The sequence below is a fragment of the Plectropomus leopardus genome, chromosome 22 (assembly GCF_008729295.1).
Source record: "Plectropomus leopardus isolate mb chromosome 22, YSFRI_Pleo_2.0, whole genome shotgun sequence".
Lineage (NCBI taxonomy): Eukaryota > Metazoa > Chordata > Actinopteri > Perciformes > Serranidae > Plectropomus > Plectropomus leopardus.
Window position 1 is genome coordinate 5,510,925 of NC_056484.1, and position 26,428 is coordinate 5,537,352.

The 26,428-nt window shown below is 39.9% G+C and overlaps 1 protein-coding gene across 1 annotated transcript in view; it reads right to left on the reverse strand.

Annotated features, from left to right (window-relative positions):
• The window catches only part of chrm2a (cholinergic receptor, muscarinic 2a), an 89,362-nt gene extending 63,178 nt beyond the window's left edge, over positions 1-26,184 (reverse strand). Inside the window, exon 1 of the mRNA XM_042511553.1 lies at positions 26,087-26,184. The gene's annotated coding sequence lies outside the window, so the exon portion shown is untranslated. The remainder of the gene's footprint in view (positions 1-26,086) is intronic.
• Between the last annotated feature and the right edge of the window lie 244 nt (positions 26,185-26,428).

A 26,428-nucleotide genomic window follows, 5' to 3' on the forward strand; every position in this document is an offset into this window, starting at 1 on the left:
GACTTTTTAAAAAGCGCAGTCTGCAGTCTTTATCTTTGTGCTGAAGGGAGGTGAGGTTGCAAAACAAAACTGATCTGGGGCTGAAAATTTTATGCCTAAGAAATGTTGCCTGATTGGGAAATTTTCCACCCAGATGGATTGTTTTGGGATGGATTATGTGTACTTTGGGTGGGCTGACAAAAACTTCTAGCTGGTCCAACCAGTTTTTGCTGGTGAGATTACAGGAATGTCTGTAATAATATCCTATACAATTATTTTATGAACCTAAAAATCTAAAGTTAAGCCCTGTCCCCAGGGACTTACATGCAGCCAACACCATCCCTGGGGATTCAGAGAGCCAGCAATAAGAACAGAACAAAAACACAGTCAGTATGATAATAACATCTAAAACAGAAGATTCACACTCAGAGGTTTCTGTGACAAGAGAAACTATTTTAGAAAAGTCTACTTTTTTAAACTACAAAAACAATCGACAAACCACAACCTGGGAGCACGCTGTTCTCTTCCTGTAAACCATGAGGTTTTTCCTAAATACAACCTTCTTTTGTTGCCACACCGAACCATGTGCTTGTGTTGCAGTTTCTGTGAAAAAGACTGTATTCATCTATGAGCAGAAACTGTGAAAACAGAAGTGATGAGACACAGTGTATTCAACAGGCGGAAATTGATTCACTGACCGTGAACGTCAACAACAGATGCAGGAGAATAGCTAGAGCGTCATATGTAGATGTGACCATGTTGCAGTATTTGACGAGTTTAATGAGAACGTGTTGGTCTAACTTTCTGGTTTTCTGTGACAGAGTGTAGCAAAAAGAGCCAACAGAAATGTTTGTGGATAATTTTTTTGGCATAATTATTTTTAAAGGTTGTCAACAGATGTCAAAAGTCAGACTTCACTCTCAGCTCAAATTTGATCAAATAAATAGGATATGTCCCCATTACATTTTTGTCTTGCAGGGCAGAATTGCTTATTTTATTTCATGTGGTTTGTCAGAAAAGACATCTGACATACATCAGGACATTTCCTTTCTTTAGCATTAATTTAAAACTTCTGTGACGTTAATCCACACAGGAGAACAGAGCGCTTCTGTGCTCAGCTGTCACAGCAAAGCAAAAGAGTAATGATGTACGGCAGCATAAAACCAAACTAATCACACCTGTGGGTGCAACGTTACCCTCCACACACATTCATGCTGAGCTACAACACACTCACCCTCCCTGTCGTAACAGGCAAAGAAAAAGACAAAGCTAATCTTCCCCTCAGAGTGACAACCAGCTTTACTTTCTTTCATTAACCTTAATTACATGCAAAAATGGTACCTGGAACTAAGTACGTCAAATTGTGAAAGATGGCTAGCTATCTTTGGGAGTTCCAAGGTATAGCCTTGTTTGTCAGGCCAGTCAAGATTTTATGAATTTAATTTAATTTCTGACAGTTATCATCTCAAAACACAAAAATGCCTGGTGTCGCCTTTAGGTACTCTAGATGAGTTTTGCTTTTGTCGGCATTATGGTCAAAGAAAATTAATTCCACACGCTGCGGTGATAGTGACTGAAATACAAGAGAGAATAAATTCTCTCAGTAGCAGACAATTTTACTTTATAATTCTGAACAAAGCCTCAGGGCTGCGCTTATTCGTTACACACATTTAACAATGAATTACAAACATGATAAATTATTTGTATTTAGGAAAATATTGGCATATAACTTTCTCACAAGCCGCAAATCATCTCTTAAATCCCTCTGCAAATCATCTCGCAATCCTCTGGGAGTTACCATGCTACAGTCTGTGCTAGATTAATACCCAGCCATTTCTTTGGAATTGATTATTTAACTTTTTTTTTAGTGTTATGTTTTATCTCAGCCCAGCAGAATGGCTCTGCGCTGCCATAGAGGGCTTTGCCAGTGAATTAAAATCCTTCAATGCAGGTGAGGAAAGCAGTGTTGAAGAGGCTCCTTCACTTCTGCACTCCAGTGATAACTTTAACATTTGACCACGTATTGTGTTCAGGCAGCTGGTCTCATGAAAGCACGTAGCGATGCCTTCCTCCAAACAGATTCGCATTTTTTTGTTCCCGCACAACTTTGAGTTTATAAAAGGAGAGTGAACTCTGCAATGAAAATAGATGGAGTGCAGGTTCAATTCCCTCCCAGGCTAGATTAATGAGCATTCTTTATCAGCAATCTGCTTATTTTGTTGTTAAGTCAGTGGAAGCTTCAGACAAATTGAACCGCTCATGCAGTGAAGTGAATTCCTAACAAGATGCTGGTTGTGTTTACCTCGACTGTGGTCAAGTTTTAAGTTATTATTTCAAACAGTCAGCAGTTTCCATCTCTCAGATTCAGGGTTATAACAAAGGAGAGTTCTGGCACTCAAATGGCTTTATAATGAATTAGTCAAGCCTGGAAATGAAAACTTCCGCTGTCAGCTGGATGGCAGTCAGACCTGTTCTCGCAGCTGCAGCCGCGAGAAGAAAAAGATGAAGTGCTTGCATGCTGATTTTGTAACTAGGTTATTGGTCACTCTTTCAACTGTATTGCTCTCACTCTTTCTATTTCCTCTTCTTCTTCTCTGCCATAAGTCTGTTAGTGTGTGCTGGATGTCATTTTTACGAAGTGCTTTCATTTTTCCAAAAGAAACTTTGAAATTACATTTTCTTTATAAAAAAAGGACATTTCCAGGGTTCAACATTAACTTTAGCCACAACAGTAACTTTTTGAACAACACCAAATACTGCCTATAGGTGGCCCACTGCGGCAATTGAATGTTTGTTATCAGTTCACCTTAATGAGATCACCTGTCTAGATAAAGGCTGAATAAATATATTTTTTAAAATACTCATGCAATGCAAAGTTTCCGTTCCACTAACATCCCAATTCATTTGAAAACAGAAAATGGTACTTGGCACCACTTAGCCCGGGATGCCTCTGGGACAAAAAACATTTTTTCATTTATGTATCTTACTAACAACTGAATGGAGTGACCAGTGGTATATGAATAGTATTAACTGCAGATTGCTTTACATAAACCAAATACAAAATAGCAAAATAAATAAAACAATTTATTCCCTCAAAATTTTAATGATGTTTTTATTATGCCACTAACAGCAAAAGATGAAAATATAAAACTAAGGAAATATGTTTACAAAGATTTTCGTCCATTAATGGCAAGCTGCATTAAATTGCCTTTTTTTGTGGACTATTTTCATACATTTTTATTTGGGCTATCAAAAATGTACTTTGGCCACCAAATTTGGGGGCTTAGGGTGAAAATATATATACATCTATTCTAAGTGGCCACCCTGGGGGCTAAAAAGTGAAGCCAACATGGAAATGTCCTCAAATTGCCACTTGAGGCTGGCAAAAGTTAGGCGCTCTACGCAGCGTCTCATAGTCTATGAGACGCCAATGGCCAAAATGCAACACTCGAGACATCAAAATGGTCGTCCACAAACCAATGGGTGACGTCACGGTAACTATGTCCATTATTTTATACAGTCAGTGTTCTATCCTTGATATTCCTTCATCTCTACATTCTGACCTTGGTCTTACTGGTTACATACACAATAAATGAACCATTTCCATGCAACCAACCAACCAACCATCCAACCCCCTCCCCCCATTCACCAATTCCTGTCTTCACACTGCAGCCATTTTCCGGAGTGATTTCAGGGGATAATAGCACTCACAAATCATCCGCTGGGCAGTGGAGCCCATGAAATTGATGTGCCTTCATTTCAAAACAATGGAGGTGCCTTATGAGGGGCCTCATGATGTCATAACTTTAGCAGCTGACAGGCCGTGCAGGTGTATTTTGGCCCCAGGACGGGCACCGGGCCAATGAAAACCCGGCCAGGGACAGCTTAATCAATCGCTGTATCGAGAAAGATGGCAAGGCTGTAGTGTAAGCAGCCACCAGACATGCTTAATCACATTCTCCGTACTGAGCAAACTGACAGCTTTTACTCGGGAAAACCAGGCCTCCTTATCTCCCGAGAGTTGAGTAATGCTTCACTGTCTATCTGTGGCAATCTCTCTGCAATTTCCAGTCCAACAAAAGAATAAAGAAGAAAAACAACCTAAGACAAAAGTTAAATATGTTAACAGCATTTTGGTGTTACGACTCTCTACACAAGATAGTCTGATACGAGTAAGAGTTGCTTAGCTTTTGTTAGAGAGATTGAGTAATAAATTATTCATATAAGGAAGTGAAAGGACGCTATAAATCTCTGGAGTTTTTTGAGTTGTAAACGAGTGGGTTGGGCATCACTGCCATCCTGATTTGAGCGCATTGATTAAATTAAAACAGATGAACTGTATTTTTCACCATGAAAATTTCAGCATTATCCATCAGACACGTTGATGCTTTAATTAATTCCTCCCGCACTCATTGACATTTTTCACAGAGGGTTCATGGGTTAAGCACACCTCCTGTATGAAAAGATTAAAAAGCCACTTACATGCTAAAAAGAATTATGGATGACTAAGGAGCATGGCTTAATTGGAAATTGATTGACTTGGTCGCCTTACACCTGGTCTCATAACATTTCACATCCCTCATGCATGGGGATGTTTGATGCATTTTTCAATAAGCTGCTGCAGAATCTTTTGGTGTCTCTCTGCAGAGAAAGTTACATGGATGAAGCCATGTTGCGGCACCAGATCCAAGCCATAACTTCAAAGAGTCAGGATGGGGATGATCTTTGCATGACGGATGCAGCTTTCCAGGCTGCGCGTGCCGGGAAACGAGCTGCACCTCTTATCTATCTGTGATTCATGTGCCGTTGCATCTGCCCTGCAACTGCTACAAACAAAAACCACTCTGGTGTCATGAAAGCGGATACCTGGTGTCATTTTGTGGAGCCACTGAGAGCGTTTGCTGAGTGAAGTACTGTGCAAGCTTGGCCATTTTCAAATTCTCACATTCAAAGGGTAAGAATATGTTAATACTGTGTCATAACTTTGCCAGTGTATTCCAACCCAAGCAGAGCAAGAATGCACTTATCATCAAAGCATGCACGCTCTAAAGTTGAGGCCTGCTCCACCAAATTTGCAACAAGAAAATTAAATTTCATGTTAACTTTTAACACATTTGTCTAAACCAGGGGTGGGCAACCTCTGGCTTCAGCTACCTGCAGCTCTTTAGCCCTTCTCCAGTGGCTCCCTGCAGCCCTGACAAAAAAATAATCAAAGTAAATGTTTTGTTGTTGTTTTTACATTTTAATTTTCTCACTCTCTTACATTCTCTTACATTTTCCAGTCCAAAAAATGTGTAGTGTAGACAACAAATACCAAAATGTTATGCCACATTTCCGTCTAAATTTTGCTGAACCTCAATAGCGGTGACTAGTCTTGTGTCTCCCTAGGAAGACCTAAGAGTATGGACTTATATGGATTATTATGGATTATTAATAAAATAAACTTTTTTGTGTGTTTGTGTGTGGGGGGGGGGACTCATTTGCTTTCACTGGAAATTCTGCAACATTTAAGTACCAAAAAATCATGAATAGCCCCCTGCAGAGTGGCGACCTTGTGATAAAACATATTAATGAATGCTCACGTATATTAATTAGTAATGCTGATGGGCTGCGTTACCTTTAATTTAAGGCTCCAGGTGGACTTTTTTCAAATGATTTGCCAAAAATGGCTCTTTTAATAGAAAATGTTGCAGATCCCTGGTTTAAACAATACAAACGCCAGACTCACACAGCATGCAAGAAACCCACAGGACTCACAAATTTATCTGCAATTTGTGAGGGACAGTCAATTGCAGTGTTGCTACCATTTGCAATCTGCATGTAAGCAGTGCTCACAAACTGCTCCTGTGAAACAGGCCCCAGATGTTTAGACTAATTTTTACCAGCTGTTTTGGACTTTTGTCACTGAATCAAAGATACAGGGAATTAGATTTCTCCAGCAGACTTCTCTGTTGAGATAATCACATAAAGCAGCAGTAGGATGCTGTTTAGGGCCGCTGCTTCTATTGGCAGGGATATTCTAATGTTTTAAACTTCATTACCCAGAAATCCCATAGCCAGAAGTTGGCAAACTGCACACAAGACGCTGATTTATCAACTCTGGCAGATACCAAGGGGTTGAACAATGCAGTGGCTGGTATTGTTATTTTGAGAGTCTGTGTGTGTAAAATATGGTCCTGAATTTAGTGTTACAACGGTGCAAGATGCAGTCACAAAACTTTACAGATTTTAAGTTGAGATCAACACAAAGGCTGGGTTTGAATATGAGTATGGTTTGAGCTAAGGAACTGGACGTAAGGGGTCAGGAAGTATTAAATAGGCCATTGCCCCTTCACTTTACACCGTTGGCCAACATGAAGTTTAAGTTGTGGAGCACTGCATTGCTTGCTGCTCGTAAGATGATCTCTAGTTTTGAAAATACAATGGATGCAAAGATTTACATTTACAGGCCATGAACTGGGCTAATGAACAGAAAACAGTGAATCCATATTTCACATTATATTTGAGAAAAAACTGGTTTAGAATTTAACTTTGGTCAAAGAGCAGTCCATACCCAATGTCTGCACATGTATGTATTTTGCAGACTAATTGTGATAATAAATGTTAGCATTGTAAATTTCTGCAAACCACAGATATCCGTATGTCTTATTTGTTTAATATGTAGTGGATATGTTATGAAACTTTACATTTCTTTATGTTTTGTTTTTAATTTTATGTTGTGACAATGATGAGGTTAAAGTGTGGTTAGGTATAGGCACAAAAAACACTTGGCTAGGGTTAGGGCTAGCTTGGCTTAAAATTCCTGCTTTATTAGCTACAAACACGTCAGGACACATCTTAAACTTTCATTTAAAAATACTTGCTTTGTTGTTGCTAACAGTGGTCTGCTGCTGTCAGCGAAGCTCTTGCCTTGGTGCCATGCCATCCACCTACCCCTCCTCCTCTCGATGAAAAGATTGAGGTCATATACATGTAATCCGAGTACATATGAAATGTTCAAATGTAAAATATCCGTGGTAGCAGAAACATACAATGGCAACATTTTATTCTGGCGACTTGGCTGGTGTTTTGAATTCTTTTATCAGTCAATCTAGGTTGACGAAATGGATTTGTTATACCGAAACCTCATGGTACAGCTTTACATTAGGGTTTGCCTCAGGAGAAACATTTCAAAAGACCTAATATAGTTTGCGGTAACTTAAATAGATTACACATTAAGTCAAGGGAGCGTGAGTGGGTTTAGCAGGCAGAGAGCGTCTTTGTGATGGAGCGAAGGAACGCATGGCTGCTCTGCAGGCTCCAGACAGACGGAGACTGACAGGAGAAACGTTGGGGACGGCAGACAAAGGAAACTCCTCTCCACTGCCTATGTACGTCAGCCAGGGTCACCGGCACAGCAGTCCTCAGATGTAAATGCAGCTAAGCACAATGGCAGACAGACAGATGCACACACCTCTCCATGAGCAGAGCACATCTCTGGCTGTCAAATCGTACCGAGGAGGTTAAGGGAGGTCAGAGTGGTAGAGCACGAGCAGGCAGACAGCTTGTCAATGCTGTTGACAACCAGATGGATGAACCAATACTTTGGGGAGCCACAGTTCTACTTTACTGTTTATTAACACATCATACTACTGCAGCACTTGGACTTGCCCCGAAATGCCTATACTGGTTAGCAATTTCCTACACATGTTTACAGCTCATTTGAACATTCCCTGATGAGCGCATTTGAATTTCTATTTTCTCATGTGCATAATCTGCCTGAAAATAAACTCCCAGTCTCCGAATCCATATGTGCTGTTTATTGGGCTCGGTTGGCCCAAGCTGGTAAATTCATTTGTCACTGGCATGTGTCTTGGAGCAGAATCTGATCCCAGAGTCAACATTAACATGGCTTTTCTAGGGCAGCAGCTTCATTATTGAGCCCCGGCATGGTGAACCAGACCATTACTGCTCTGGGGAGAGAGAGAGAGGCCTGAATGCGGAGCGAGGAGGGAGAGATGGAGAGATGAGAGGCGTGAGGATATAGGATAAGCAGAATGATGAAGTGGGGAAAGGGAATGAGGGAGTGTGAATGAAGGATGCTAGCACGGGGGATGGAAGGAGAAAAGAAGTGACCAAATAAATCACCAGCCAACAGATAATTGGACGAGCCGCACTCAAGGGACGGTTGCAGCACCATGAAAAGTGACACCGTGATTTGCAATTAACTCCAAGAGGAGGAATGGGGATTCGGTTCCCTTTGGATTAATTCCAAGAATGTGATACCTGACAAGACGGTGGCCATAATGAATCTGTTGGGCTGCAGAAATCATTATCATCATTTAACTTGTATGATGGCACCTTGTGGGAGCAAATGTCTCGATCTCAGAAGTAGAAAACACATCAAATTAGACCTGGAGATAGACCTGGACACCTAATGACCCAAAGCAATTAACATGCACAGTCATGGCAGAGCTGTTTTTAGAGCTCGAGTCATTTTTAATGTTTCACTTGAGGTGTTTTCATAGTTAACAGTGCTTAAGGTGAAGTATCGTCCTTCTTATCAGTTAGCTGAATGCTCTCACTTTGCAAGTCCTGTAGTATTATAGAGAAGTGACCCCAAGGACAAGATGATTCAGTCGCACTAGTTGGCTCAGTTTCTTCTTAACAAAGGTCGGCCAACAAGGCCGTAATTACGCCGAACACGCTCTCATAGAAGTGTAATTTAAAGATAGGATCGCACTGATACGAGGTTTGTGTTCCTTTATCTACAAAAATAAATGTATTTTCTAATAAGGACGTTTTGTCTGAAGGCATAAAACTTTCGTTTCACCCAATTAAGATACAAAGAAAATCTCTTTCTCTTAAAGTGTTTAAGCTCTGCACTAGAACAAAATGTCAAGGTCACATCACTTATCTATTGTATTATAGTCTTGCTTTTTTCTATCTTTAATTTATGGCAAATCCTCCTTTTAAGGCAAAAGCTGAGAAAGGATAATGACAGGAAATAGAGTGTGGGAGAAAAAAAAAGAGAGGATGGCATACTACAAGAGTCACTGGTCCTATTCAAACTTAGCATGCCATGGTCTAACCCACGCTCATTCCTAGGTTGTCAAATTCGGCAGCATGGTCAGTTGCCCTTCACTCCTGTTAGTGATACGCGCAGCACCTTGCAAGATTTGTATGGGACACCCCAGGCTTTCCACAAACTCCAATGTAATCCCACCTGTGGCAATAAGGCAGTAAAAAGAGTGACAAGATCCGGGTAGGGTGGGAGGGAGCTTGGTGGATGGGTCAAGCAAACACAGGACTTTCACCCCGGACGCCAGTGTTTTTTTCCAAGTAAAACCAAAAGTCAACTAGAATTTTTTTATTTTTTAAATATGTAACAAAGTTACTGGCTTCATCACATGAAATGCTGATTAAGTTAGTTAAGATTAAAGATATTTTAACCCAAACCATGGTAATTTTTCTCAAACCCAACCAAATTGTTTTGTTGCCTTAGACAAATGTAATCTTGCTTACAAAACCATCTTGCTGCCTAAACCTAAAGCACTTTTGATGTTGAAACTGCTTTGTTACCTAACCCTAGTGTAGTTTTGGTAGCAAAACCATCTTATTACCTGAGCTATAGTAGTTTTGGTGGTGAAACTGTTTTGTTACCTAAACCTTGCGTACTTTTTGTGTTGAAACAAACTAAAGTAGTTTTGTTGGGTAAAGTGTTTTGTTGCCTCGACCTTAAATAGTTTTGCTGGTGAAACCTTTTTGTTCCCTAAAAACATGGTAGTTTTAGTGGCAAATAGTTTTTTTGCCAAAACCTTCAGTACTTTTTGTCGAAAACCCATTTGTTGCCTAATGCTAAAGTAGTTTTGGTAGGGGGACGTTTTTGTTGCCTAAACCTAAAGTAGTTTTGCCAGTTTTCCCATGAATTTGTTTATTTTTTTATTTATTTCTATTTATTTATTTATTTTTTGTTTATTTCGAAAGACATTGCAGCATGTGAGGAGCAGAAATTAACCTAGAAAACAGACACATCCAAAACTGTCACTACCACGCTGCTGTTGGGAGTAAAAACGTGTTGAATGGTCATGTCATTTTTGATAATAGATGACAATGCAAGTCAAACATTTTCAGCATTTTTGGGCAACTCCAAAACTTCTGAAATGGTTGTCTTTATTTGACCTTAATTTGTTTCGTAATGGAAATTACCTAGATCTAATTGGAAACAGACTTCACCTTAATCACTCTGATTAAGTGTCTGTAGCAAACATACTGTGTATTTCTACAATGGATGCTATCACTGTTTGTGTTTGCAGCAAACTGCTTGACCTTTTTAGCACACCTGCCTCTCATGAAGCACTAATTACAGTAGAAGTGCCATTAACATCCGAGAGAAAATAATATGCTCGGCACTGATCACTGGAGGCTGTGTCAGCTCAGGACATAAAAAGTTAAGTTATCATGACTTTGAGGAGTGAAAGGTTGTCTCACAGAGAAATTGCCAAAAAAAATCTTTTAAGTACCTCTGAGCACAGAGGCTCACAGTTTGAAGAGTCATCTAGAAACTGGGAACATTTCTTATCGAAAAAGGCTTGTAAAGTGTGATGTGAAGAAAGGGCCAGCAATACCTGAAGCCTTAAAGTGATTGAGGCCCAAGTCATTTAGATTTTAATCATTTAAATAAAATAAAAACTCTCAATTCAAATTCACTATAAAAGTTAAGACATACACAATGATTTTTCCATATGGTTTGAGATTCTGTGTCAATGCTGCCCAACACAAACTGTTATGGTCAAAAACACTGGACTCAGTAGTGTATTTGACTTAATGTTAAATTAATTGTTCACGCTTCCTGCTTTAAGAGTAAACAGTTTTTAATTCATGCATCTTGGCAATGAAGTTGGTAACTCAGTACACTCTGCCAACTCCAGAGGCACTGAAGGCTTAACTTTCAGTGATTTCCCTAATAAAAAGTTAAAGGATTTAAAAATCTCCAGGCCTAACCAAAGTGGAGGATGAGGAAGTGCCGTTTCACTGAAAACATCCAACATTTAAACTTTAGCTTTTTGCTGAAAGCAAATCAGCCCTGGTGTTAATCCACAAAAAAGTAAGAAGCTGAGCCAATTGATACTCCTGTCCCGTCCTCCATACTAACAGCTTCCAATTATCAGGCGACTGGGGAATGAGACCTCTCTGATTTAGCCATGTTGGGCAGTATTGATTGGACTGGGAAACTGTGTAAAATTGGAGAGAGGTGGGTTGACCTTGTCTCTTGTACTCCCCTTCTGATTGACAAACAAAGTAGCTAGACAGCTGTGGAGATGTACCTGCATAGCAATGCTCCCTGTTTGAGTTTTCAGATCGTCCATTTGGAAAGTGTTTTAAAGGAGCTCTATACGACATACAGAACATTAATGCAGTGAACAACTGCTTGCTATGTAAAGATGTAGGGGGGGTAATGGCACCCTGAACAGAGAATAAAGATAGGCTACCTTTCTGTGTGATGTTATCTGAGCTTCTCTTTTGATAACCAGTCCAGCCAGGCGTGCCTGTTAGTGCATGTCCTTGTGTATGCATCCCACCAGCTAACTAATCTGCACTGTGTTACATACTGTAGTTACTGCTGCCAGCGTGTGTCATTGCTCACATAGCTCACCTAGTTAACGCTGTTTATCTCTATCAGCATTGCTGCTGTTGTTAGCACTGTTAACAACTAACCACCTAAATGTTGAGAGCCATGTGCTGGAAATCCCAGCCCTGACTGTGAATCCTCGATACACGCAGCATGTTGTATAGATCGCCTTTAAAGTCACAGTGAAATTGCAGTGAGTAGGACTGTAACGATCCATCAGTCTGGATGAACATATCGATTTAATGACCAATGATTCAATTGATGGATGCAATTTGAAAACATTGATCCATATCATCATCTTTGGGAGACGCCTTTGCCTTGAAATTCTGTGTTGCCATCAAACAGCGGCACCAAGATGGGATTAACAACAACGTACCTTCCTGGTAGGGCATTTCACTCCGCTAACTTCTCACAGCAACATTAGCTGCTCTGTTTCAACAATGTTAGACTGAAAAAAATGTGCATGCAGTCTAAAATTCAACTGTGCTGTCCTGTTCTTTGTTTATCTGCTTCATGATTTGGATCTGAAGTATAAAATCTGCTGTGTAAAGGCAGAAATGTAAAGGCATCTTCCTTGGCTCATGCTACATCCTTCCACCAAATTTACAGAAATCAGGCCAGTATTTTATTCGGCAATCCTGCTGAGGAACAGCACAAACAGCCGGGGGGGAAGAAGACCATCCAGTTAAGTCTGGTATTAAGTTATTTGTTAAAGAATTAAGTAACCTTCCATCTCTGATGGGTGCACCTGATACCACACCTATTCCTATTTGGTATACTGACACACATTGTAGTACATTTTTGCATCACTGCAGTAAAGTGAGAAGTTAAACCACTGGAGGTCAGCAAGACAAAGATTTCCAGGGTGTTAAGTTACTTTTAAATATAGGCCCACTGTATACAAATACTCAAACATGCTATTTGACATGTAATGAGTGATAGCAAAAGATTGAGTTCAGCAACAATGTATAACAATTTGTCATTGTCTTGAAGTTTGTATTTTTTTGTTTTTCATATGATCAGACATGTCTTTTCTCAGCTACAAATCCTTTGTTTGTGAGAGGAATGTCAAAAAAGGCCATCAGAGGGTGTGAACATAGGGGCTGCGGGGGCCTCACACAGTAAATCTATCCCACAGTCTGTTTGTGTTCCACTGACACAGTGTAGTCTCTGGACTCTGTTGGCAGTTCTGTTCCTGTCAAGTCAAATAACTGCATTTCAGATGGGCTCCATGCTCTGACACGGTGGGCCGACTCATCGGGAGGCCAGAGAGGTTCAAAAAACCTGGTTGGGAAATGTGCACAACTCGATTGTGTGTCCACTGCAGAATGCAAAGAAGAAGGCCCTACAAGTTCCTCAACACACACACAACCTAGAAGTGCCCACTTTCCCCTCTTGCTGGCATTTCTTTCAAATGTCAAATCATTCACCTGGAACGAGTTACACAGACCTTCAGGGATCTTCTTTGAGAATGTCAAGCCAAAACCATGAATCTGTACAAAGCTTTGGATAAAGTACACTGTCTGTTGGCTTCTCATAGTGAAGCCTGAAGGGAGGAAATGAGACATCCAGGTCCCAGACTACTCGGTCATGCTGCACTTATCAAGTGTATATATACATGTAATCCCAGGCTATGTTTTCTCTCTTAAATAACCCGGTCATGTTTATCCTTTAAAAGTGTCATGACCCCGTTTCCTGTGCAACTTTGAATAATACTGTAAGTCTGCATACTCCAGTGATTTCTTCTACAGCCCCCCAAGGCACCACACATACATGACAGTCGTCTTTTCTGAGGGAAAAAAAGGTAGATGTTCACCAAGAGCTATCAAACCAGACATTGGTATTTACTATCATTATCTGGGTTTTCTCTCACGTTTACTTTTAAATAGACAGTGTGGACAGAGCCAATAAATTGAACCGACTGACCACATAAAAGAAAACTACAGTTTACAATGCCTCGGGGCATTAAAGAAACACAGGATGAACCCAGTTATACCTGAGGCAATAAACAGGTCCTCACTTGCAAAAGCGCAGGAATAAACTGAGACAGAATCCAATAACAATAACAGACAGTGATTGTCACTGGACTTCATAATATCGGCTCAGGATGGGGTGCACAGCCGCCACCGCCAACTCGCCGCTTCGGCGAGTGCTGTAGTGTCTGTTTACTTTTTGATTTGATCCACAATATCCAGGGCCAGGGCCCGTGTTTATCTGTTGACTGTGTACACAGTATTGAGCTTTGTGTCAAGTCGTCCATCTCGGAGGCAGCTCTAATCGGCTTTGATTCCACACGTGTTCTTTATCTAGCTGGGAATGTGAAGAGGATGGTTGTTTGACACAGTTTCGGACAATTTGTAGACTGCACACTTTGTCACCTGTGCATTTTCTGAACCTTAGAAAACCGCCTCAAGCCATTTCAGCAAATGTTTTATTAAATTTGTGATAATCAAAACTGAGGTAGAGAGGAATGTCAGAGTTCTTCTGGTTTTAAATAGCCTTTCTTTTATTGAGAGGGAAGAGGACTGAACTTCCTACCAATGCCCCCGTAGAGAGATATCTCTAACTGTGAAATAAATGGAGGGGGAATCTGGTGTTCCATTTTTACTGGCGGTTTCAGGTTAATGGACTTGGTTGGTCACAGGGGAGCAAATTTCTGTAATTCTCAGGAAAGCCCAGGGACACATTTTACTAACACAGAATGATTAAGATTGTAATTACAGAAAGTAAAGCACAGATTTATCTTTTCTTACAAGTATCTGTGACCTGACTGATGAAGGAGGAAACCCTTTATGTGCTTCTAAAAGGAATATTATGGAGCAATTTTTATAACAATAATTTTACACTTTCATCAATGAAGAGCATATGTAAATACTGAATAACGTGATCCTCAATATACTTATGATCTGATATGGATTCAATTTCACGTAGTGATACTTTTGGGGGGGAAGCACGCTTAAAAAAAAAACCCTGTTTCACTTTCAACCCGTCAAATACCAATGCTTGGTCAGCGGCCCTCTGTGTTAGATACTGATGCACTGAGGCACCCTTTAGCAGGGCAATGACGCGCACTGGATGGCAGCATTTTTTGACGCTTAGGGCAACTGTCTTTATGATTAAAAAGTCTCTTCTGGCCAAGTGACTTAGACGTGACGGACATAGAGGTTGTAGTTACATTGTCTGGACTCTATGTAAAATTGGCTTCAAAGTTCTCCGTATTTCCTGGAGGCCTTGGCTGTACCTTGGTGCTTTGAGCTAAATACTAGTGAATACTTGCTTGGCAACAGGCTCACACTTTCAGTGCTAAAACACTGATGTTTAGCAGGTGTAATGTTTGACATGATGCCGGAGCTAGATAATATAAAAGGATCACTAAAGATATGAAAATTCATCCCATAGCAGAACATGGATATCTACACCACATTTTGTGTTAATCCACTCAGTATTTGTGAGATATTTCAGTCTGGACCAAAGGTGTGGACTGACCGGCTGACCAACAAACTGTATCCAGGCTGAGCAGCAGAATGAGAAATACAAGAGGGCAGTGATTCATTATTGACGTCAAGTACATGGTGCCTCCATTTGGCCATCATTTCTGTTTATCAGCTTCAGGCAGGCCTGTAATTAGGACAGCAATACCTTCAGGAGTACAGTTTGACTTTTATTGCCTATTCAAATGGAAGTCAGCTGCCAGCAGCTCATTGACTTGCACTTAAAAGTGGATGGATTAACGCTTTGCTACTTCTTATGCATCACTGCACACAGCAGTGTAATCTGTATTAAATCTGCAAAACTCTCATTGGGATATTCAAGGTCATGCATGTGTCCACTTCTGGTGTTTGGGTATTTTCTTCTTCCTTTTTAAATATGTTCAAATTATCCCCTCAGGGTTTCTTCGTCTGTCTAGATTATTCTGAGCTGCTTTTGTATCAGTATCAGCAGCTTTTGCTTCCGCGAACAAGTCAAAACCAAAAAAAGGAGCAGTCTTAGACTTTGTAAGCTTTGGATTTTGTCCCCCTGAAATAGCAAGTGCTCTTCCTGTTGGCTAATTGCTTGTTAGTGCTCCTGGCCCACGAGAAGAAAAAGTCACACAGGGCTACTTCAAAACCACCCACACAAGCAGCATCTGCAGCAGCACAGTGAGACATTAGGGGCGCCCTGTCATGTTGGCACCATTTACAAGAACTTGTGACACCAGTCTGAGCTGTTCCCCCTGCTGCTAAAGTTGCAGCACAGAAATTAGACAGGAAAAGTACAGTTAATTTCAGACCTAGTTTCTGTCTCTCTTTCCTTTTTTTCCACATTACCGAACTCTCCTTGAAATGTGTACACTGTAGGTGAGAACGGGGAGCTGGATTCTACCTTTTTTTTTCTTGTGTCTTACAATCTCCGATCATAGAGGAATTAGGCCTGCTGGCAATTACAATAAGCCCTCCCTGCCAAGGTCCGATGAGAGCAGGCGGGCACAATGAATGTTTTATGGAGCCAATGATAACGGCACAGCCAGAGCTTGAAGTAGTCAGCTAGAATTATCTGGTACTGAAGTTTAGAGTAATTAAGAGCAGGGAATAGTCGCCCGACATTACTGCTGGATGAGCGGCAAGACTGAGGACCACCTGAGGCTTTTGGAAGCAGAGAACATTAAAAGGGATCTCCAGAGATTTTGAGGGGAGTACTACAACTGCTGCTACCGCTGTAAAAACTGAGCTGCTGCTCAGATTTTCACAATGACTGAAATGTATGGTTCTTTTATGCTGGCAGGAAGTGGCGACAAACAATGCTAGGATGAAAGCAGCATTGAAAGGTAGAATTGTCAAGGACAATACAGCCAGCTTGGTTTAAAAGAAATCTGTATTATGCAACAGTGAGAGAAAGAGATTTTTTGCAGTCTTTTAAAAGCCAGGGTAAGATGTCAGTGTACTCTTCTGTTCAGTGCCTCTAAAATGTATCCAAATCTTAATTGCAATTCAGCATCACCATGGTGACCTGATTTAAAGCAAGGGCACTTAGCCCACCTGAAGAGTTATTTCCTGATTTAAGTGACGAGAATGCTGCTGTGAGCAGTTGCCAGGTTTGGTGTTTATACAGTGTGTTTATTATGAGACACATTTGTGATTGCAGTATGGCACTCCTGTGGAAACATATGTATTACTAGAAGTGTAAATATATATATCTATACAAAATTCAACAATAATCCATCAAGGAGGTAAAATTGGAGTGCAGTATCAAGTTAATCTGATTGTTTATTTTTTCAAAGAACGTAGGAAATTTGCAGTCATAAGACGTAATCGCACACGACTAGTATTGCCTGGGGACCTCCAATAATTTGTAAAAATTGTGGAGGTTGTCTGTGATCTCAATCCCATGTGAATCTGCCATGTCGCTAATTTCGGATTGAATTTTTTTCTTTTCTTTTTTATCTTCTGTCTACCCTCCTTCTTTCTGCATCTTTCCAAGTGAAGAATGATCAGTCTTAAGTATTATTAATATTATTTAGAATTATTAAAATCATGGAGGGCTACTTTAGCAATTGTGAATAAAAGTTTCAACAGTATTTTGGGTGCAAGAAGCTTATCTCTACAAAGCATGAAAATCCATACACAGAAGGAGAAAGCTCAATTCCAAAAGACGATGACATGGATGTCATGCATAGCAGCCTTGACTTCATATATCATGCCGTGCAAACGGGTCAATTTATAAATCACAAAGGGCTCCCAGTTAAAACTAGTCCAGCTAGAATAAGGCTATAGTTTGCTTTCATTCAAATTTTAACTCTGCTATAACTTTTTTTTACATAAATAACGAAACAAATGACTATGAGCAACATGAAAGGTGTGAAACGGATTGACAAGCCCACAAAAAAAATATCCCCCAACTACGCATTTAGCTTAAGCTCTTTAGGACATTTTAGAATCTTTCAGCTCACCGTTTTTGGTTTTACAGCCCATACTGTTCTGACCCACTCTCATCACTTTCATCCGCAGGCAGCTGTTTTGAGAGTTAGGACTTTAAAAAACCAAACAGCAGACAGGCAAAGTTGGGGACTAGCTGGTGAACAGAGTGGAACGTTTAACAGCTAAAGCACAGATTTTCATCTGGAGTTGGTGGAGACCAAAAAACAAGCTACAAGGGGGACGAGTATTAGACTTACATATATTGGGTGGCCAGAAAAAACACTCAAAATTACTGCCAGTGTTGCTCCATATGTACAGGATGTATACGTAAGCAACTGTTTGCAAAATAGTTCGCCAAAGCTTGTCACTGATGCCTCCAAGTGGCCAAAAAAATCAGTCAGTGCAGGTTTATAATGATTTTAAACCCTGAGCAATTAGTGTCTGTATCATAAAACCGCTACTACTGCTTTTAGTAGGATGGAAAATAAAATATATTCTCATCACTTTGTCCTACCTGACCCTTTGATCCACAGACTGCAGCTACGATTTACTGTCAAATACTTGAGTAAAACACATCACTTAAGTCTCACACGTCAAATTCTTCTAATGTATGCCATGCAGATCACTGTTGCGGCTGTCAGATGCATTCTGAATGACATGAAATATGGGTCCACACCACAGCAGGAATTTCTGACAAGCAGCCATGACAGCCACGGTCTCAATGCCCTTCTAAAACTCTGCATGTTTTCGCTTTATTCTTTCCTTGCCCTCCCTCCCCTGTCGAGTCGGCCCCAGCAACAGAATATTAGCACTCTAGTGGATATCTCTGGGCACAGACCTACCAGCAGAGGGCCAAGCACAGTTAAAATTAAAATTAAGCCATTGTTTATTCATATAGAAAAATAACGCTCTATTTTGTTGAACAACAGTGCTCTCATTTCAGTGTTAAGTGTCAGATTGGATTTACAAACGCAAGTAATCAACACGTGTGGTGTGAACAATAAAGATACATGTGTGAAGGAGCTCTTGTTTTTAAGTTTTCTGACAGGATTGGTTATGGAAATATGTAAATTATATACAGAGTATTTGTCTGTCTTACTCATGTACTTTCATAAATGTAGTGAAAATATAAGTCACAATATTTTTATTATAAACTGCATCCACAAGACTTTAAAAACGGTCTCAAAAGTCATATACAGTAACATTCTGAAATAAATAGTTCTTTTGATTTTTTTCCCTGAAAATGTAACACTGTTTATTAAAAAGGAATTGATGATTTTATAAATTGATTCATCTATTTAAGTTAGATCAAAATTGCAATATTTTACTTATAACCTTCATGCCTTGGCATGTGGCCTTTTTAACCTTAAAATAAATTCTCCCGATGCAGGCCAAGAGAACTTGCCCCTAAAATTACTAAATTCCAGGCCTGGTCTAAACAGACTGAAGACTTTAGGGAGCTGCAGAACTGATTTCATAGAATAGATTTCATGAGTAATTACAGGGTCACTGAATACATTTGTATGTTGATGAAATATGCTGACAATATGCTGTAAATAGTGTTTAGTCCATTGATTCTTAGTCTTTTGCCACAAATGCAATTACACTGTTTGTTACATCTAACTCTTTCTGTCCGCTGGATAATGACCTTAAGGAGGAATCTCCCTCCTCCCATCCTTTCCAATCAATGCCACTTCGTGCTGTGGTTTAGTGGCACTTCATATTGTAAGGCTCTGCAATCACTCAGCAACTGATAAAAAGCACAGCTAAAGCATACACTGGCCATTTGTCCCGCTAGCTGCAGATATAGCATCAGCATGTGGAAATCTGTAAGCTTTGAATAAAGATCTTTTACCTGGTATAACCTTCATCTACTTATTTGTGATTGGTTCATGTTTTTATTTAGAGAAAGTTTGTGTTAAATGTATCCTCTACAACAGTTCATTTTATATCTAAAAACACAACCTAACGTAAAGTTCATACTTAATATAAAGCTACAAAGGTAATGTGTATGTAGTAGAAGTATTTTGGTGAGGTTTAGGAAAAGAAACACCGTGAGGTCATATCGCAAAATAACTCCAAGATCACTTGGTTTCACACAGTTGGCACACAAATTTGTGTATCTAAGAAGGCATGACGTGCCCTACTCTCAACCTGATTGTCAAGTACTCTTTTCCTTCGTTGGCAGGATAGGTCACATTTCGGCAAAAGGAGTGAGATTGGTTAGGGTTAGAAGAGAATATCAGGGTGAGCCAATCAGAGGCAGAGTAGGAAAGTAGGCTGACCATTCCTTTGCTTTTCTAGGAAAACACAAATTTGTGCTCTGAACACCAGTCTCCTAGTGGAAAGTTATACTTCCCTATAAACTGTGTAAAAAAGATGTGACTATAAATAAAGTACATAACTATGAAGTTAAGTCTGTAACTATGAAGTTATGGGCTAAACATTAAGTTACTGTGGTTAGGGTTTAGTTTCAGATGGTTGCGAACACAAGTATCCTAGAGTCCAGCTCGTACTTACTTACTGTAAGTATGTTACTATGAAGAACGTAACTCAAAAAAAAAAAAAAAAAAAAAAAAGACATGACTATAAAGTTACATAAGTAAATATGAAGTTACGTACTTAACCTAAAGTTACCTACATAAGTTTAGGCAGGTTGATTTACACTTGTTAAGTTAGGAAAAGAAACATAGATTGGGTGACTTTAGGTGCCAGTATTATTATTTTGAGTTATTTTAAATTTGTTGTTATCATGTTTATTTTCCTAAACCTAACCAAAGTTCAACTGGTTTCACATGGTACCATGCACCGCTATAGTGGAGGAAAATCGATACTTACTAACTAAAAGTATGTAACTATAAAGTACATAACCATGAATAAGAAAAGTTCCTCAGTATAAATAAAGTATGTGTCTTCAAAGTTAAGTATGTAACTGTAAATATTATTTAAAGTTACTAAGGCAAGGCCCTGGAAAGCAAATTTAGTAGGTTACATTAGGGACATGAAACATGGGGACAACATACTTTAAAATAACTCCAAGTTCACTCAAAGCTCACATGGTACCAAACACTGGTTTCCTGGATTAACATTAACACATTTAAGACAGTATTTCAAAACTTTTCCCAAACTTTTCAAGGACCCATAATGTGTCTCCCTTGCCCCACTGAAAGAAGAGACAGAACACGGCGACAACAAGGAAGAAATGTACATGATGATAAACAAAACGTCTCACATTGATGCATACTAGAGCTACATATATAACATCATCAGCTACAGAAAATAAATGTAAATAAAATGACATGTTACACTGCATGGATAGTTATCCACAGAAGATTACTAAAACAACGTTATTACAACAAAAACATAATACTTCCATGACTTTTTCAAAACTTTCAATAATTTTCATTAATTCCATGACTTTGCCAGGCCTGGAAAATGTGATTGTGAAATCTGTTGACTTTTCCAGGTTCTCCATGAGCGTGGGAACCTTGCTTTATACGATATCCTTCTTAGCCTTTCCTATTACGTGGCTTATACACAAATTGCTGGGTCGTGATGTTATATGCGAATTGTAGAGCATTACTTTTCGTAGGTACAGGTATGAACAGTGCATGAGAACAGCCTGTTTTGTTTATATTTGGTTGACATTTTGTGCTGTCAGACAATGGTGAGTTAAAATGCGGGAATGTTTGGATTGTTTTTAGTAATGTGTCTTATTAATCCCAGGAAGGATGGGTCATGAATCTGACTAGACACAAAAATAAAATATGCATTCAGATTTTATACATAGACACATTTGGACACTGCATGTTTACTGTTATGTAAAACACCTCTCACAGAATCTCTTTTCAGCTCTTCCACAACATTTCCACACATAACCAGAGCCAATCTTCTGTTTCTGCTCAATTAGAGCTTCCTTCAACGCCCAGCCGACGCTGCGTGGACTTCCCGGCTCATCCGCACAGAGCAAAAATAAAATTTTTAATTGCGTAAAAATAAAATAAATAAGTGTGTAATGATAGCAAAAGAAAGCGATTAGAGCAGGAGCTCAGTGCAAATAGAGGAGCCTACTGCGGTTGAAAGCGTGATAATTAGACATTCCTTTCTGTGTGTGCCAGCTACACAGATTCACTAATGTGCACTGTGCAGCCGCTTTACAACCGAGAAGCTTATGTCCATGGAATGAGGCACCCCACCGGCTAAATTTAACTTTTTACAAAAGCAACCTCGCCTCAAACGCTGTTTCCACCACTGCCAAAAACACAGATTTAGGAATATGTGTGCATTCATGGTAGGTAGAAGCGTTGGCATGAGCCGCCTCCTTCAATTTCTCCTCCTCTCTCTGTCCTCTGTGTAAGTGTGGCCAAGAAAGAGTCATCCTGATTTGTGTGTGTGTGCATACACATTCAGCCATAATAAAACACGGTGTTGGTTATGTCCTCATAATTTCGATATGGAAGAAAACAGCAGGGGGTGGATCATACCTGCCCATTTCTCGTTTTCACCACAGGGGGCAATAAGCATAACTTTTAGACATGAAAATTTTGCTTTTTTTGTTGAAACATGGAAGACAGATATTTGATAAATATGCTCCATCACTTCACTGTTATCTGCATTGACCAACATGCTAATAGGCAGTATTCATGCAGAACTGCTGGCCAAGCACGACACACAAATCGATGCGTGCCATCATTTTGCTATCACAGTCGAGCACATTGACACCTCCAGTAAAGAATTATGCACAGTCCATGATATCTGCATCTCTAATGTAATATCAATAGAGTTAGGGAAGGGCACTCGAAGACGGAAAAAAAACAGAGCAGTGTGCCTGACCTCGGTAAACCTCAGTGGGCTGGCAGAAATTGAAAAACCCATCAAATAACTGTTCAGTCATGGCGAATCCAAACCTCATCCATCACCATCAGGATGTCAAACAGGATGATAAGTGGAGATGGAAAGCAACAAGTCAGAGCAACTTTTGGAAACTTGCACAGAGACTAGAGCAGTGATACAACACATTGTTTATGATCTTAATATTTTCAGTTAATGTAAATGGTTGTCAAAGTGCAATTAAATGTGCATTCAAATAATATACAGGAACCAAGTGCCATGTTTCCACACAATTTGTTTTGTGTCTGTATTTCTGTAAAGCATACATAGTAAGCCCCTAGTGTTCAACACAAGGAAATGCATCTCTTCATGGATGGGTAAAAGTGCCACTGGAGAAATGGCACAAAAGCTCATTTAAAGTTTTTTTTTGCCATCCAATCTTATGGAATGCATGATGTCAATTAACTGAGGAGATCAGCCTGTTAAATGTTTGATTGTTTTTACAAAATATTACGTTAAAACACGTGTAAACCTCATTTTGTAAAATAAAATTGAAAATGTGGTATTTTATCTTACCACTGCTTTAACTGACACAGCTAGCATTCTAACAATGTCAGCTGGCTGTATGTGCTGCGGACTGCTATTAAACATTCAACCATCTGTTAGCAAATTCATTTTTATGCTAACTTCCTGTTGCAAAATGCATAGACTACAGTCTGGCTAAAATTTGCTCCAAAAGTTCAATTTTTACAATGTACTATAGGCAAACACTGGACGAAAAAAGAAAAAAAAACAGGAGTTTCACAAACAGCTTAGAGTTCTTGGAGGTTCTTATATGAATGAATGGACTTTAGGTTGATCACATATGTAGAAAGGAAGCCTAGAGCTAACAACAGTTAACATGCATATAATAATACTGACAAAGTTGGAGCTGCCACGAAAGATGAGGGTAGTGCCTTGAAATTACCGTTGTTAAAGCAGTTACCACATGGCAGCACTAACAGAAAATGTAATATTTTACCAGATGTACATTTTAATCACATTTTCTGCAATCGACAATATGATTATAAAGTCATCATGCAATAAAAAAGTGAGTCTTTTATTTAACTCTAAATAAATGGTTCTTCACTCCCACTGTGCTTTGAGAGGTTCTGTGATTGTATTCAGTGATTTATGAAACCTAAAGGGTTTTTTCTGTGCCAGCAAATTGTGTTTTCTATGGAAACATAATAGACTGTCAGAAATCTTTATCTACAGGTAAACAAATGGCTCTCCTGTAAAGCCTGTGGTATTAATGTTGTAGCAGATGGCATCCAGTCAGGATCACGTACGTATCCACCAGAAATTAATATTTCCAGAAAAAGTACCAAATTATGTTTTTTTTTCTCAAGCACAGCAGCTGTGATCAATTTGATATGAATAACATTTTGATGTCAAATCCGGATCTTTTTTTGCCAAATTGATAATCATTATTCTGCACACAAAAACTCTTAAGTCTTCACTTGTTCCCCTGCAGGTCTGTTTCAGAAACAACAGTGCGTGGCCAAAGTGATGGAAACTTTCTAATGGATTCCAGACAGGAGCAAAATGCAAATCACCCCCCTCTTTTTTTTTTTTTTTTTTTTTTTTTTTTTCTTTGGCAAGACACCAAATCAGATTCCCAATTGGAGATCTGCATGAATGTGCAAGAACAAAACCAGCATCGACCTACACAGAGCCACAATAATAGATACTAAAGGCGACATCAGTGCTTTTTTTGTTTACCTGCCATCTCTTCAAACAAAACCAATTACAGCCAGCGGCTTAATCAAGGTCAAGCCACAGCCTCATTCATGCACTGCACAACAAAATGCCAAATGAATATTAAATCTCTGCACAGGATGGTGCCACAGGTGAGCAGTATCTGCAGGATTATTTGGGACCCTGCCATAAATACCACTCATGAAATATGAAATTCAAAATAATCATCCGAAACAAACTGTTCTGTCTCTTCATAAAGTCCAGAAATTCACGACTACACGGAGGCGCATGCAGAGCATGTCAGTGCCAGTGCAGCAATAACCTAAGAATCCTAATCTGATTTTTCTTCTTTGGTAGAGAATTACTTTTCATTTTTAGTTTCATTATCTCTGTTCTAACACAGACTGTCACTCTCTTATTTATATCAGCGTGAAGTGAAATGATCCAAAACTAGGACCTGCATCCATCTATCACATCTCATCCCACTGCACTGATTTATTCAGTCAGATGAGTAAACATCTACTGCTCTTTTCGTACACACAGACTGATTCACTGTACTGTAACTGTCATCCTCATTCTAAATAATAAGATATGCAGCCTAAAAATATGGCTTGATAAATCACAGCTTTACCTTTTGAACACGGAGTCCAGCAGCTCCAGTAGATTTATGGGCAACATGCTCACAGTAAGATTTGGGAGATCCACTTTAACCCGCCACACATCAACTGTAACACAAGCCGACACAAACCTGCACCGTCTCAAGTCTGCTCCGGCGTTGTGCGTTTTACGCAGGTAGTGGCTGCGACGCGAAATCACCTCTCACTCTTAACTGAAGAGCTTAATACATATATCAGAGCATCACTTTCTCTTGAGCCGGTTGTTAAATTGACTTGAAAATACGGGTATCATGCGGCATAATTGTACATTTGTGACAATCAAACGCGCTGAAATCAAGAATGGCTCATCGAATTGAGGAGACTAGAGTGGACTCAGCGCCTCTGCAAATATAGCCTCTCACAGATCTAGATCTCTGCTGTGTGTTGATGATTAGACATCCGTTTTTTACACCACAGATGGGAAATCAAAAGAGGAGAACTGTGGAGAAAGCAGCTGTTACATGGCTGCGTGGATGAAGCCACACGGGGGACGCTTTTATCCAAAGCGCATTACAGTGCCATGGGCGCATACATTACTGGCAAACTATACGGCGAATCTTTAGATAAATGATCAAAACATCGTTACTTGAAAGAAAAAAAAATGTGGAGAAAATCCTAAGAAATTAGGGTTAACGGCAGTTTATTGCACCGGAGATTTGGTGAAGGAGCGCGCAATATACTGTAGATGCGAGATGGATGTGGTTGGGAAATAAAACGGAGGGCATTCAACGACATAAGAGCACTAGCGGGGGTCTATATTAGTAGCGGATGCTTGGAAACTACTTGAAATAAAGCACAAATAAAGTTCTGTTCCGCACTCTCCGTCCAAGATGCGCCATATGGCACAGGCAGCTGTGGCTCAAGCGTAAAACATTTCGTTGTCCCTGCGCTCATCGAGCAAGCAGCAGCAGATATTGTCAGGCCTCTTTTCTGCGCGATATTTCAGCTGATTACATAGCAGATATTTTTACAACAATCTGGAATTCTCTTTGGAGCTAAATCTTCCTGAAAATAAAGTTTGAAACACTGGCTGTAAGAAAATCTACTCAGAATATTACTGCAATGATCGCCTTTTTACGCGCCGGAGCGTCAGGATTACAGGTGTCTACACTGCTGTGGGATCAAACTGGCACAGTCCCGTATCTCTAAAGTCTCAGGTTCGATTCCTTGCAACAACTAGTCCCAATTCTGTCGGAGTGTCCTTGAGCAAGACAGCCTAATGAAACCTGCTTTCCGCTTGCCCAGTCACTGCAGGAACAAGCGCTCTATCTCCTGAGAGTCAAATAAACCTGCTTAAGAAATACCGGTTCCTTCCTTCTCTCGTTTTATGAGACAAAACAACTCATAAGGGGGGAATTATTTAGATTCGGGCTTACCTGCTTTCATGCTGTCAAGCTGGTGGCGTCTTTTGGTCCGCATCATCGCACCGTGGCTGCATGTCTGAGGACATGCTTCTGGAGACAGGCTTTGGAGACGAAAAGCGCCGCGGCTGCACGGGAGAAAGTGGGAAGGTGGGGGAGAAGTGTGTGTGTGTGTGTGCGAGGGAGAGAGTGTGTGCATGTGAAAACGAGAGAGAGGGAGAGGGGGAGAGAGAAGGAGAGAGAGAGCTATATGAAAGAAGGCTGGCATTTCTTTGACAATAATGACAGTCGTTATTTGCCTTTTAGATTCGGGGGAAAGCAGCCCCAGCGTGTCCAGCAGCAACAGCAACTCGTGAT